A 12,511-nucleotide genomic window follows, 5' to 3' on the forward strand; every position below is an offset into this window, starting at 1 on the left:
ACCTTTCATCCATACCCAATACTGTGTGCCAGGAAGGCTGTTAACTCAGTCTGACAATTATAAATGGCCACTCTGCTCTCACTCTGATCAACTAAATCATCTGCGATATTAAAAACAAAAAGTCCCTCTATACCTATCTTGGCAATAAGTCTCATAAAAACATTCACTGCTGGTTAAGGTTTTGAGCTTGCACCAACCTTTTACAGCTGTGATAAATCATTGTTACCATGGTTTGTGTTACCGCAAATTTACCTTAAATGTAGATGAAATCACATTTACAGTTATGGCTTGTACTCCAAAATAAGATGGTTACACTCTTAAACCTCTTAAAGACTGTTTTTAAAGTGGATTTCAGAACTTTATGGACCTACTGCTAGCACTGGCGCCTGAAATCAGATACCTTCACAGCTATAGCATCAGTTCAAGTTCAGCTATCAAGGAGGAAGGAGAAGGGGGGGAGGGTGTGTGATAATAATGATAAAATAGCAAAATTAATACATAACTTCCTGAAATACCTCAGAGTTGAACTGATTAAGAGAGTCAAATACCAAACTCATTTGGAAATGCAGTTAATGCTATCTGACCAAGCAATACTTGTATCTTCAAGATTTTATAGACTTCACCACAGACACTGGTTTTCTGTCTAGATCAGATTAGTGCTTTTCAAACCATTAAACTTGGAGAGATTTCTTTTTTCTTCTATTTATCTCTGTATTACATGTTCATAAAGCTATTGACAATTTTAAATAGCAAAAAAATACAAGTTATAACATGTCCTTACATGCGACTATAGAGCAGCAATGGTCGGGATGCTCAGTACATTGTACTTTGCCATTTGCCCTTTCGTTTAAGACATCTATTTTGTCTTAGGTACTATTTCTGATATTGTACCTTTACAGACTGAAAAGAATAATTTTAAAAGAGGTTTAAAAACTACAACAAGAATTACTTCCTACCTGACCTTGCCACTTTCAAGCACATTCAGTTATACTGAACTCCTACTTGTTTTGAATATCACCAACTAGCTATGCAAGTCTCACTGAACTCTAGAAGGTCAGTTTATAAATCTCTTTTCACATCTCTAGGCAATTACTCACCAAAATAAACTCTTTGGATGGAGCTGGAATATTCTCAGATAGTACCCATTTACCAGGGCCAAGTATCAACATATGTGCCTTAGAAACCCTCCTCAGAATAAGCTCTTGCCTCCTCTGGCTCAGGACCTGAAAAGTCTCTCTACAGCTACAGTAAAATGTGGAAGACAGGTTCTGGTCTACAGGCAGCAGCCAGAAGAGGGCAGGGGGAGAAGACCCAGGACAGAGGTCTGAGACAAATACTTAACTGGATCAAATGAGATTATGAAAATGAATTCTTTTTTTGTCACTTTCTCACACTTTTTACATTTCAGTTTTCTCTTCAGAAATACTGGAGAGATAGAAGTTTCAATGAATTTCCCAGCAAATTTCACTGTATTCACCGCACTCAAATAAAGAAGAGATTTAGTAACCTAACAAGAGGTACCCCACTTTGACTATTTGATCATCCTCCTTCTAAAGCATCCATGGTTGTAATTTTATCCAAATGATATACCAGAACTATAAAAAGCTCCTTGGCCTACAATCTGGATCATCTCATTCCCATCTGTAAATCATCAGCTAACCACTGACTAGTCAGCACTTACACATTTTAGGTAGCAATTTATTACATAATTTTTAAAAAATAGAAAAATTATTGTGGGCTTGAAGAGGAATGCAAGAATAAGTTTGCTTATTTAGCTTCAGTATGACCTAAATGACATTTTATCAATAAGCTAACAGTCCATATGATATTATTTGATTTATATTTCTTTAAGCTTGCAACAAGATTTTATAATCTGTATAAGCCCAAGGCATGTAACATTCATAAGACAAGTACGTTTCCTGACTGCATAGTTTATATTGCATAATTTTGTAGCTGCACAGCTTCATAAAGACTCAGCAGCAAAAATCAACTGCATACCACCAGTAGCCTCATTTATTCCCAAATGAATTATCACTTAAAGAAGTGAAAATTCCTATATCTTACTTTCTAACATGCATCATAACTTTAAAAAAAAAACACAACCATACATGAAGTTTGCTTTCCAACTGGACTTGATACTTTACAACATCCTCTGTGCTCCCTGGAGAGGCTACAGAGCTCCTAGTAGCTACATAAGCTCAAAATAAAAGTGGAGCTCTTGGCCATACTGCTTTGGAATGTTAAGTCTGTAAACTAGGCAAAGTATTTTATATGCTCAGAGGTGGTTTTGATTCTATAATAAAAGGAATTTAAATCCTAAATCTTACAGTGTTATTATGAACCTTCAAGACAGTTTTCTAAACTTCCAACAATGGGCCTTTATCTTTAAATTCCTTCAGCTTTCCTGCTATGTTTAAAGAGAAAGAATTTTCATAAGGCTGATTAAAATTTTCCTAAGCTATATAGTTTCATAAATATGTTTGCACAAAGAAAGAAGAGCTCTTGTACTTGAGATGGGCAGCTTCGGAATCTAGAAATTCAATTTCCTTAGAGAGTATCTGAAAACCACATTACAGGAAGCTATGGTTCCTGACTTAAGGGAAGTGGAGGGGAGAAAAAAGTAAAACAAAATGTGTAGCCGACCTGAATCTGCCAAAAAATCAAAATAAATATTACCCTGCATATATTGTCCTGAGCACAAATTATATTAAAATGGCAGCTTACATGGACTAATAAGTAAAAACAGGGTATGAACTTTATTTAATATGTCAACACTTAGCAAATTATCAAAGCAAAACCAGCAGCGTCAGCTAATTACTTTTATCAGCATTCATGAGGGTTTTCTTGCATTTTCCTAACATTTAAAATACATTTCTGTTCGATTTTGGTAGTAAACACCCAAATGTAGGAATTATTTTGCTGATTGATTTATTTTATTGTACACTGACAGCTATTTCTGACTGTGTGAGGTACTGCACACTTCAAGGAAATGACAAAAAAACCTAGTCTGTCCTCAATAAGCTTATTACTCCATAACATCATTTAATGTATGCCTGCAGCCCTTTTAATCTACTCCAGTGTAAACAAATTTTCTCATTGTACATTTTCTTTTCCAAATTTCCTTATAAAGCATTAGATTACCTGCTCTGACAGTTTCACTCCCTGCACTTAGAGCATTAGTTGGTTTTACCAGTTTTAAACTTATCTTTCATATCAACTGCATCCACTACTTCATTTAGGTAGTTCTATTTCAATCAAAGAACTTTGTCTCAGGCTATTTAACCTTTTTTTTTTTTATACATATATTGCAGTGATAAACTTTTTCTAAAATAAAGTTGTTTTCATAAGCAAAATTTGTGCCATAGTTAAATTTTACTTCCTTAACTTCACCTCCTCTTCAATTTCATTAAAAGCTCCATTTGAAGTTTAGTGCTCATTGTATCCTGTCAATACACTTGTTTGGTTTTTATGCTGATGCATCCATGTTATTCACTCTTCACTTACCGGGGATTATGTTTCTAATGACTCTCCGAAGATCAGAATATGGAGCTTTTCCAGTTTCTTCTGTGTCAAAAAAAAGGTATGAAGGGCTATAAGTGGACTTCATGCAGTCCAAATGTAAAAAATTATCAGATGAGGTTTTTTGGTTAGAACTCCAAAATATTATTGCAGCACAGAAAAGGAAAAAATCAAAGCTTTGTCTTTTCTAGTTAATTGATTCAATAAAAATATTTAAATGGAGGCCTATTATTGCTTTTAAAAAGAGAAACATTATTATACCCCAAAATTTGTATATATATATATATATAAAAGTTACAAATTGGGATTTTTTTAAATCCAAAAGTCCCTAACAGGCAAATAGTGATTTTTCATTAGCACTCAGTAGACACAATTAAAAATGCCAAGTGTGGACCAAGTCCCACCAATCTTTATGACTCCCAAAGGTAATATTTCTTTCCCAGTACAATACTAGGTTTTGGAAAAAATTTTTTTTTGGAAAAAATTTTCTGGGTTCAATGCATAAACATATAAAAAAAGTATTAAAAATATACAACATATGGCAATGACTCATGCATGTTAAGAAACAGCCCTGCCATTAAAGTATTTCAAAATACATATTTCATTCCATTTTCTTCTCTCCTAATATAGGCAGTCAAAACCCATGCTCTTACAACTATATCATAATAAAATTCAAGATAATTTTGATATATCAGCACCCAAGAGGTTTCTTATTTCTTTATACTTAGACTTGAAACTCTTCTTTGAAGGTTAATTTAATGGAACTGTTGGCTTTCTTCTGGGAAATAATTTTTTCTGGTCTCCAGACTTTCAAAATATTATTACTTAATTAAAATGTATTTGAGGACTCGATATTCCTGCATTACCTTCAAAGTCTACTGAATACCTTGTACCAATCAATGCATTCATGGGTAAAATGACTGAGGCAACTCAGAACCACGTTGATCCAATATAGCAATCCAGAAGCTATTATATATAAATCCACAAAAAAAAGTGTGATTTTGTTCTTCAGTAAGAACTGCTGAACTGAATCAGCACTTAAAAATCCCTGATTATTTTAGCAGCCTTGCCTTTCCTCTTACTTCTAAGATTATTTATGAAATCCAGTAAATCTTCATGATACTTTATAAATAATAATAATGACTTTTCATGCAGAAACAGTTGAATCACCATAGCATATTTGTTCACATTCATCACATTCTTATCCTTAACTTACACTGAGGACTGCACCTGTTATTTTTAATACATAACTGACCATCTGAAGACATCACTGCTACTCCAACTGATGTTTATTCTCTCATCAGAACTTCTGTCTCCAGATAACACTTCAATGCAGAGAGTGACCCCATGGAAGGAAGCTACTTTTTCCAGTTTGGATTCGGCCAGTCAGGGATGGTCTTCAAAGTTGATCAAGGAGGAGCCAAGACCTTACTGAAACAGTATGTGATCCCAGCTTCTTCAGAAGATGAGAACTACTGGCCAGTACACATGTCAACTAGATAACTTCCCAAGAGGCAAACCAGTGTACGAGTATTTTTCTTAAGTGTGTTACACAGGTTCTAAGGTACGAAGTATTCATGTGGTTGGTAGTTTTACTTTTAGACTTAATTCCTTGTAGGTAGCAAGCCATACCACAGTTACAGCTATAAGAGCATCCAGAACTGTATAAGTTTTGACTAAAATCACTCCAGCAGAAAAGGAGAAGGGGGGGGGGGGGGGGAAATAATAATAACTTAAAAAAAAAAAAAAAGTACTTTCCTACCATTTTCTGTGAATTATAGTTCCTTTGAGAATAAAGAAATATATCAGCTCCCCCTTCCCAGTTAAAGAAACTTCACAAGAAAAGCAGTTTGTAACAACTTGAAAATGAATGTATTTATTTAAAGATTATCCATTTAGAACATGCAACGCTACAGGTGAAGGGCCTACTTCAAAGCTGCCCTGCCTTGTTGAGAGGCAACAGTGACCTTTGAAACTCAAGTCTGAGATTCTGTCAATGGCTTAAACAAACTGGGAAAATCCTGATCCACTGAATTCTGACCTAGAGTTGTACAAAACTTGAGTTCTCTGATGACATAATGGTGCTTACAATAATTTCTTCTTTTCAAGAGGAGGATGTTTGACCTACATGTGTAGCTTCCAATTCTCCATGTATCTTGTATCTGATGTAACATGATGAAAAAATTAAAATTCCCTGTAGCAATGCAAGCTAATATAAAAGAATCTGTCCTAAGAATCCAGTAAGTGTCAGTCAGAAAGTTGTTGGAGGTCTTAAGCAACAGCCATGATTAAACTGTTTCTTGTTTTGCTGTTCCAGACTTTGCCCTTTTTACCCAACCAGGCTTTTAATTTAGTCAATTTTAGTCATCAGCTGAAGTACCAGGAAACCATAATATTGCATGACACAAAGCATTCTCAAAATAGAACTAATTAATTTCCTTTTCAAATACCTTATTCATTTCAAAGTAAAGTATTCATAACACTGGCAAACAAAAACAAGTTAGCTGATTTTTATAAACACTTCTGAGTGCCTTTCAGTGTGACTATTTCACATTATATTCAATAAAACTTTCAGTGAACATTTCAGAATTGATCCTAGTAAGTATCCAAAATCATTTCACCCCAGGCACTTGCAAAGCATCATAGCATAAGCCAGAGACACACAAAAATACTGCACAGTCTACCAAGAACACTGAGGAATTTTGTGTACAGAAAATATATAAAATTGCTCTGAATTTCTGAACTAACATATAAAACCCTGTGAAGTAATGTTCAAGTATGTGTGACACAGCTGCGAGTTGGCCAGAGCTTTGAAGATTTGCTTAGTCCATTTGCTCCCCCAAAAGAACTCAAAGAACTTTTTACTGTGGAAGACAGAAGAGAAATAAGAAGGATATTAATCCAGACCTCCCCCTGGTCATTGCTTCTATACAGTTAGTCCTGGAATTTGGGGGGGCGGGGGTGTGTCTCTGTTTGTTTGTTCAAGAATTGGGTTTTGGAAACGCATCACATTTGGCTTGTATCAAAATCTACAGCATCCCTTCTGGTCTTTCAGCAACCGCTACGGTGTCCCCATGCTGGTGTTCTGTTGAGTTCAGGACACGAGCATGTTTTGAAGGAATCCTGCTCATCGCCACTTTTGTGCTTTGGTTTGCAGCACACAACAGCCTCTGAGCACACTGATGGAATTTCTTGAGGTGGAAATAAAGTTCTCTGCTCCAGGAATGTACCTAATGCCTTTCAGGAGGAGAGGAGCAGACTGAAAGTCTGTGAGACCAGACTCAAGCTGGTCTGAAATTAAATACAAACACACTCCTCCTTGTCCACTAAATACAGCAGCATTTAATACTCCAAAGTAACAACTGAAAAACTCTCTAGGATGGGCATCCAGTTCTCAGCACCAGCTCTTTCACCCCACGGATGCCCAGTGCTCCCCTGCACAGACGTCCTGGGCTGCCAGGCACCTGCTCACCGTCACCCTCCCACCCGGCCGTCCGGTACCTGGAAATCCCAGGCAAACAGACAGTTTTATCTCAAACAAAATTTCCGGGCAGATTAAGGCACCGTATCCCTCACCCTCACGTGTCATCACAGCAGCTTTTATATTTTACATAGTGACAAGGGAAAAGCAACGCTTCCTTCTGGTCACCAGTCCCATCCTGGGGGATGTCAGATGAAGAACAGGCGAAAGCACAGCAGCTGCTCAATAATCTGCTTATACATTACTGGGCTTTTGTGCTGAGCATGTATAATGGCGTTCTACAGCAGCATTTAATACTCCAAAGTAACAACTGAAAAACTCTCTAGGATGGGCATCCAGTTCTCAGCACCAGCTCTTTCACCCCACGGAGCTGCTCAATAATCTACTTATACATTACTGGGCTTTTGTGCTGAGCAGGAACTTCTTGGAAACACCAAAAACCCATGACAACTGTCCTCCCCCAAACTCTTCCCTCTCACACCTCCACCATGAGTCTTAGAGACCATCCTTTCAGTCAGGCCTAGGAAAGCAAGGTAGTGATGCTTTTGTTTATTATCTGCAGCCATTTTATCAGGTTATCCATGACTTTTTATGCATAAAAAGAATAAATTGTTTAGCCATTTCATTTCCCTTACAAGAAGAAATGTGCAAGAAATCCATCACAATGGCTCCTCTTTGTATTACCATAAAAGAAGCAAATGGTAATAATGTGGTAGGTAACTGTGAAAATGCAATAGGACTGAAAGAAAGTGCAGGTGAATCATTAAGCCTTCCCTCTGCAACTAAAGAAGGATCCGTTATTTTCTTAAGGATGGTATTTCACTACATTGACAATATTCATCTGAATCTGTATCATAATTACCATTATATACAGGTAAATGCTGTTTTCCTACAAGCTCTGCATCACCACCACTCCCTTTAATTTTTCATTTTTTTACTATCATCTCAGAAATAATAATCCTGTGACCTAAATTCATACTTCTCAAATGACAGAATTTAGACACTGTATTTTCCTAGAGGACCATCAGTCTGACTCAGTAAGGAAGGGTTTGGTTTTTTTATATTGAATTTCACTTCTGAACAACTTCAATGTGTATCTTAGCAGCACAAAAATTATAGATTGAGCTATCAAAATATAACATGAATTTTGATTCCACAAATCACTTGTATCATTAATATAACAAAGTTTTCACTTGTTTTCAATTACACATCCAGAACAGCAAATATTACAGATCAAAATGGCAAAAATTTAGCCTTAGACCAAATTACTGATTCTGGTAAATGCTAAAATCAAGTCAACTAGGGTACTCACACCAGAAAACGAATATTATAATATTGCATTTTTGACACACACTATGCAAAACACTAACATTTATATTTTGGGTATCTCCAAAAATAGCAAAGTAATGAACATTATTTAAAAAAAAGGATTTTGACTTTGAACACTGGACCAAATGCTGATTTCTCACTCTATAAAATAGGAATCAATCCCTCACACACATGATTAAAATGAATCATCTATCAAAATCTATCAAAATGCTACCATCTTACACTAAAGGATCTATTGATGTATTTTTGTCAGACTGGTATAAGTCTCCACTTTCTATATTCATTAAAGTAAAATAAGATTTTATTCACCTTGAAAGAACACAGAACATGTTCTGTACTCTGTGTTCTTGACATAAGTCCCAAAACCTGCAGTTATCACTCTCAGCAGGCTCTTAATTTAAATGCCTAAATACAATACTGTACAATTGATGTGTCCTGGGATAAATTAAATTCAGAAAAAGCTTGTTTTAAGTAATTTGATATCTTTTTATATTACTAGAAAACCCTAGAGTATAAATTCTGCTACTCACATGCCAGCTCCTTTTGTCAGTTTGTATTTTCTCAGCTTGGCTGTTATTAAGATTTATTGACAATAACATTTGGATACATACTCAGTCAAAATGCTCTACAAATACGTATTGTATTAAATAAGACTAACGATCTTTGATCACACGTGCTGTACCATAAAACTGCCACATACAGATCTCATTAACAGTGCTATTAAACTGATGTGACTTAGAAAGGCTTTTTCTGTGAAAATGCTAACTATTTGCAAAAATGGGCAGCAATCATTTTTACCAATACCATCTGGAGATACCCCAGATGAAGTGAAGAGCTCTGAACAGAGCAAGGAAATAGCAGCTTCTTTTAATGCCTGCAGCACGGATGCCATAAAAACATTTCAAGATCCTGCTACTGAATTCTGGCAAAGGACTTTGCTCTTGAATACTTTTATAATAGTCTGCACATTGTCTAGAAAGACATTCATGCAGTTTTAAGTTACTAAGGAGAAAAAAGCTTGCTTGTTTTTAGTGGTGGTTGTTTTGTTGGGTTTTTACTATTATTATTAAGGGTGGGTTTTTAAAATTTTTTTTCTTTCTTTTTTTTTTTAACTTTTAAGCATAACCCCTCCCCCTCAGCAGTTATGCATCATATTCTAATTTAATTCCAAATGGTTAGTGGTGATGTTTTACACAGCAGAAAGCTGAAAATTAGCTGCGTTGCGAAACTCCCTCCAAATATCTCTACTTTACAAATTCAAGCAACAATAATTAAACTGTCTAGAAAGCATTCGTGATTGAAGAATTATCAGCATGAAGACTTTTCCTTTCCCTTAATACCTTGGATTACTCCTTTGGGTTTAGAATTTTGGTATAATGTAATGTATATACTTACACCTGTTATACAAGAGATTATCCATCAATAATACAAAAATAATCCTAGATTATATATGATTTTACCAGTGAATCCTCAGGGTGACTAATATCTTCTTTCAAACAGTTGTCATTTCAGTACATACTGAAAGCAATGTGAAAAGAGCAGACATCTACCTTGTTTAACCTGTCTTTATAAATTATAACATACTACTTTCCTTGTTGTGTAAATTATTAAAAAAATACTGAGAATGACCAAGAGGAAATCTTTTTAATATGGCTAAAGGTCGTACTTCCTAGTACAGGAAAGAAACAAGGCCAAATTGCAGAAATCACTTCTTTTCTTTTTTTTTTTTTTTCTAATTTAAAATACAGGATACAGGGGAAGACTTTAAAAACACTAGCTACTGAAACATTAAATTTAATGAGGAATTTAAAGATCAAAGGATGGTAACATTCAAATCACAAAGTTCTTCATGACTTTCATCTCTGTAATAAAGCTGCTAGACAATGACTTAGAGCTATACCGGCTTTTAGTAGCATCCCTTTAACCAACACCCACCACACAATAAAAATCCCACTGGCAGCAACAGGCAGGGAAAACAGAAATACAGTTCATTAAAGAGGCATGCAGACACAGTTGGATTATTTTTAAACTGCAACTTTTTATGCTAATAACTATTTGTTGTCAATATTTTGTAGGTAAACTGGTCAGGATTAAATTTGAAGGAGAAATTGAATTAGTTGGCTGATATAATAATAAAATAATAAACAAACACCATTAACATCACAGGGTTCAACATCTCAAGAGTTAAATTAGAGTCAGAGTATTTGGCAGAATTCAAAGCAGAAAAACTATTCACAGATGAAGTACACCTGGTGAACACGTTTGCCAGTGTCAAGCCACAAGACCCTTGGAAACTCTCCAGTGTTGAGTATTTCCAAATTCACAGTGTATTACTGTACAGTCAACAAAATTATTTTCATACTATCATGATTCTACTTCTGTATTTAAAAATTAAGCACATTTTTACAAGTATACTAGATTGGCAGCTTCTCCCATACGGAAAGAAATACTGCATAGATTCTCTTTGTATTTCTATGTCTATGCCCAAAAAGCATTCATATAAGGATGTGTAAATACATACTAGAAGTAGATTTTCACCAGTTCATTTATTTTAATGCTCAGAAGAGACCAATGTGATCATGTCATGCAATACAAATAACCTCTCCCAGTAAAAACTACATCAAGCCACTAACTTCTCATTGAGCTTTTACAGTTTGAGCTTTTACAGCTTTTAAGAAGGAAAAAGTATCCATCACTTCAGAAGTTCCTATGTCTTCCAAAGGTTAATTACTCTTACTTTGATTTCCACTGGCATTTTAATTCTGAATGCATTTGGTTGGAGCTCTCAATGACTGTATTTTATTATTTTCCAAATTAAATTATCTTTGATATCACACATCTTTTTTTCTGCGTACACACCTATGGGATGGGATCAAAAAAACTCTTAACCTCAAACAAATAAAAGAGATCTACAAGAACACATTTAAGGACAGAGCACATATTTTCTAGATCTTAAATCATCCTTGAAATTTTAAAATATATTTATCACATATTTTTCTAGCTATCATTTTCTCAGTAGCAGCAAACAAAACTAATACTTAAATACTTAATTCTGCTTTTTATTCCATACTTTTGGATCCAAGACGATATTGTCAGTCCACTTTTAGTAATATCACACCAGCAACAGATATTTAACTGGTTATGCATCATTATAATTAACTGCTTTTCAGTGACACAATTTTGGAACTGTTTTATGGAACGTGCAAGTGCAAACTACTTTCTTTGTTCTGGATATATGACAACGTTCTTGGCCACGTTAAAATGAATGTTCATCTATCAAGTCCAACTTGCCAAGTGATCCAGGTTACACTACAGAGCTGCCCCAGGCTGTAATCATTCCTCCTGATTCTGAGAACTTTATGTTTTCCATCTGGAAATACTGGTCAGCAACAAGTCATCAGGAGCAGGTCAGACAGGAGTCTATTTAGCTCACTGGACAAGAGAAGATACATGAACATAAAAACTACAGAAACAGGCTCTGCACCTAGCCTACTTTTTATTTCTTATGAAGCTGCAAATCCAGTAATTTGTTGCCTCTTCAGCCCTATACTATGGAAAACATAACCTCCCCTATTCACTTTTAACATACAATAGAGGTTTTCAGGATAAAATCCCTCACCTATCCCTCATTCCTCACACAAGCTTTTCAATAACTCTGCACGTTTCTATACCTTTTCCTGTCCTGTTATGCCCTTCCTGATGTGGAAGAATCAGAGCTGTACACAGTGTCCAAGATGCAGATGCACCACTGAGGGCTTACACAGTGGGAACAAGATGTTTCCTTCTGTTATGCATGTAGACTACTGCTCCGCGGCCATTTTCATACCTCCAGAGTCCTGCAGATAACAAGCCTCTAGTTCAGAGTCAATCAATGCAGAAGTAAAGGTAAAATGTTCCACGCCCCCTTTTTCACTTGGAATTTATCAACGCTGAATTTTGTCTTCATCTATAAGAATCTTCTTCTTCATCAGAGAAACTCACAGAAAAGAGGAAAAGACTAGGAGAGCTAATGGAGTGTTCAAACGTTCAAGACATCAACTTGTATTCTCACCCCTGCCCCCAATTCATTATTCTTTTAAGCACTTGGCAAGCTAACCTTAATAAAACATTATTTGTTCAGTGATCAATATGTCTTTTTCTGCAGAATAACTTGTATTACAATATAGTGCAAAACCAGACAAA

Source organism: Calidris pugnax, unplaced genomic scaffold, assembly GCF_001431845.1.
Source record: "Calidris pugnax isolate Ruff unplaced genomic scaffold, ASM143184v1 scaffold4, whole genome shotgun sequence".
Lineage (NCBI taxonomy): Eukaryota > Metazoa > Chordata > Aves > Charadriiformes > Scolopacidae > Calidris > Calidris pugnax.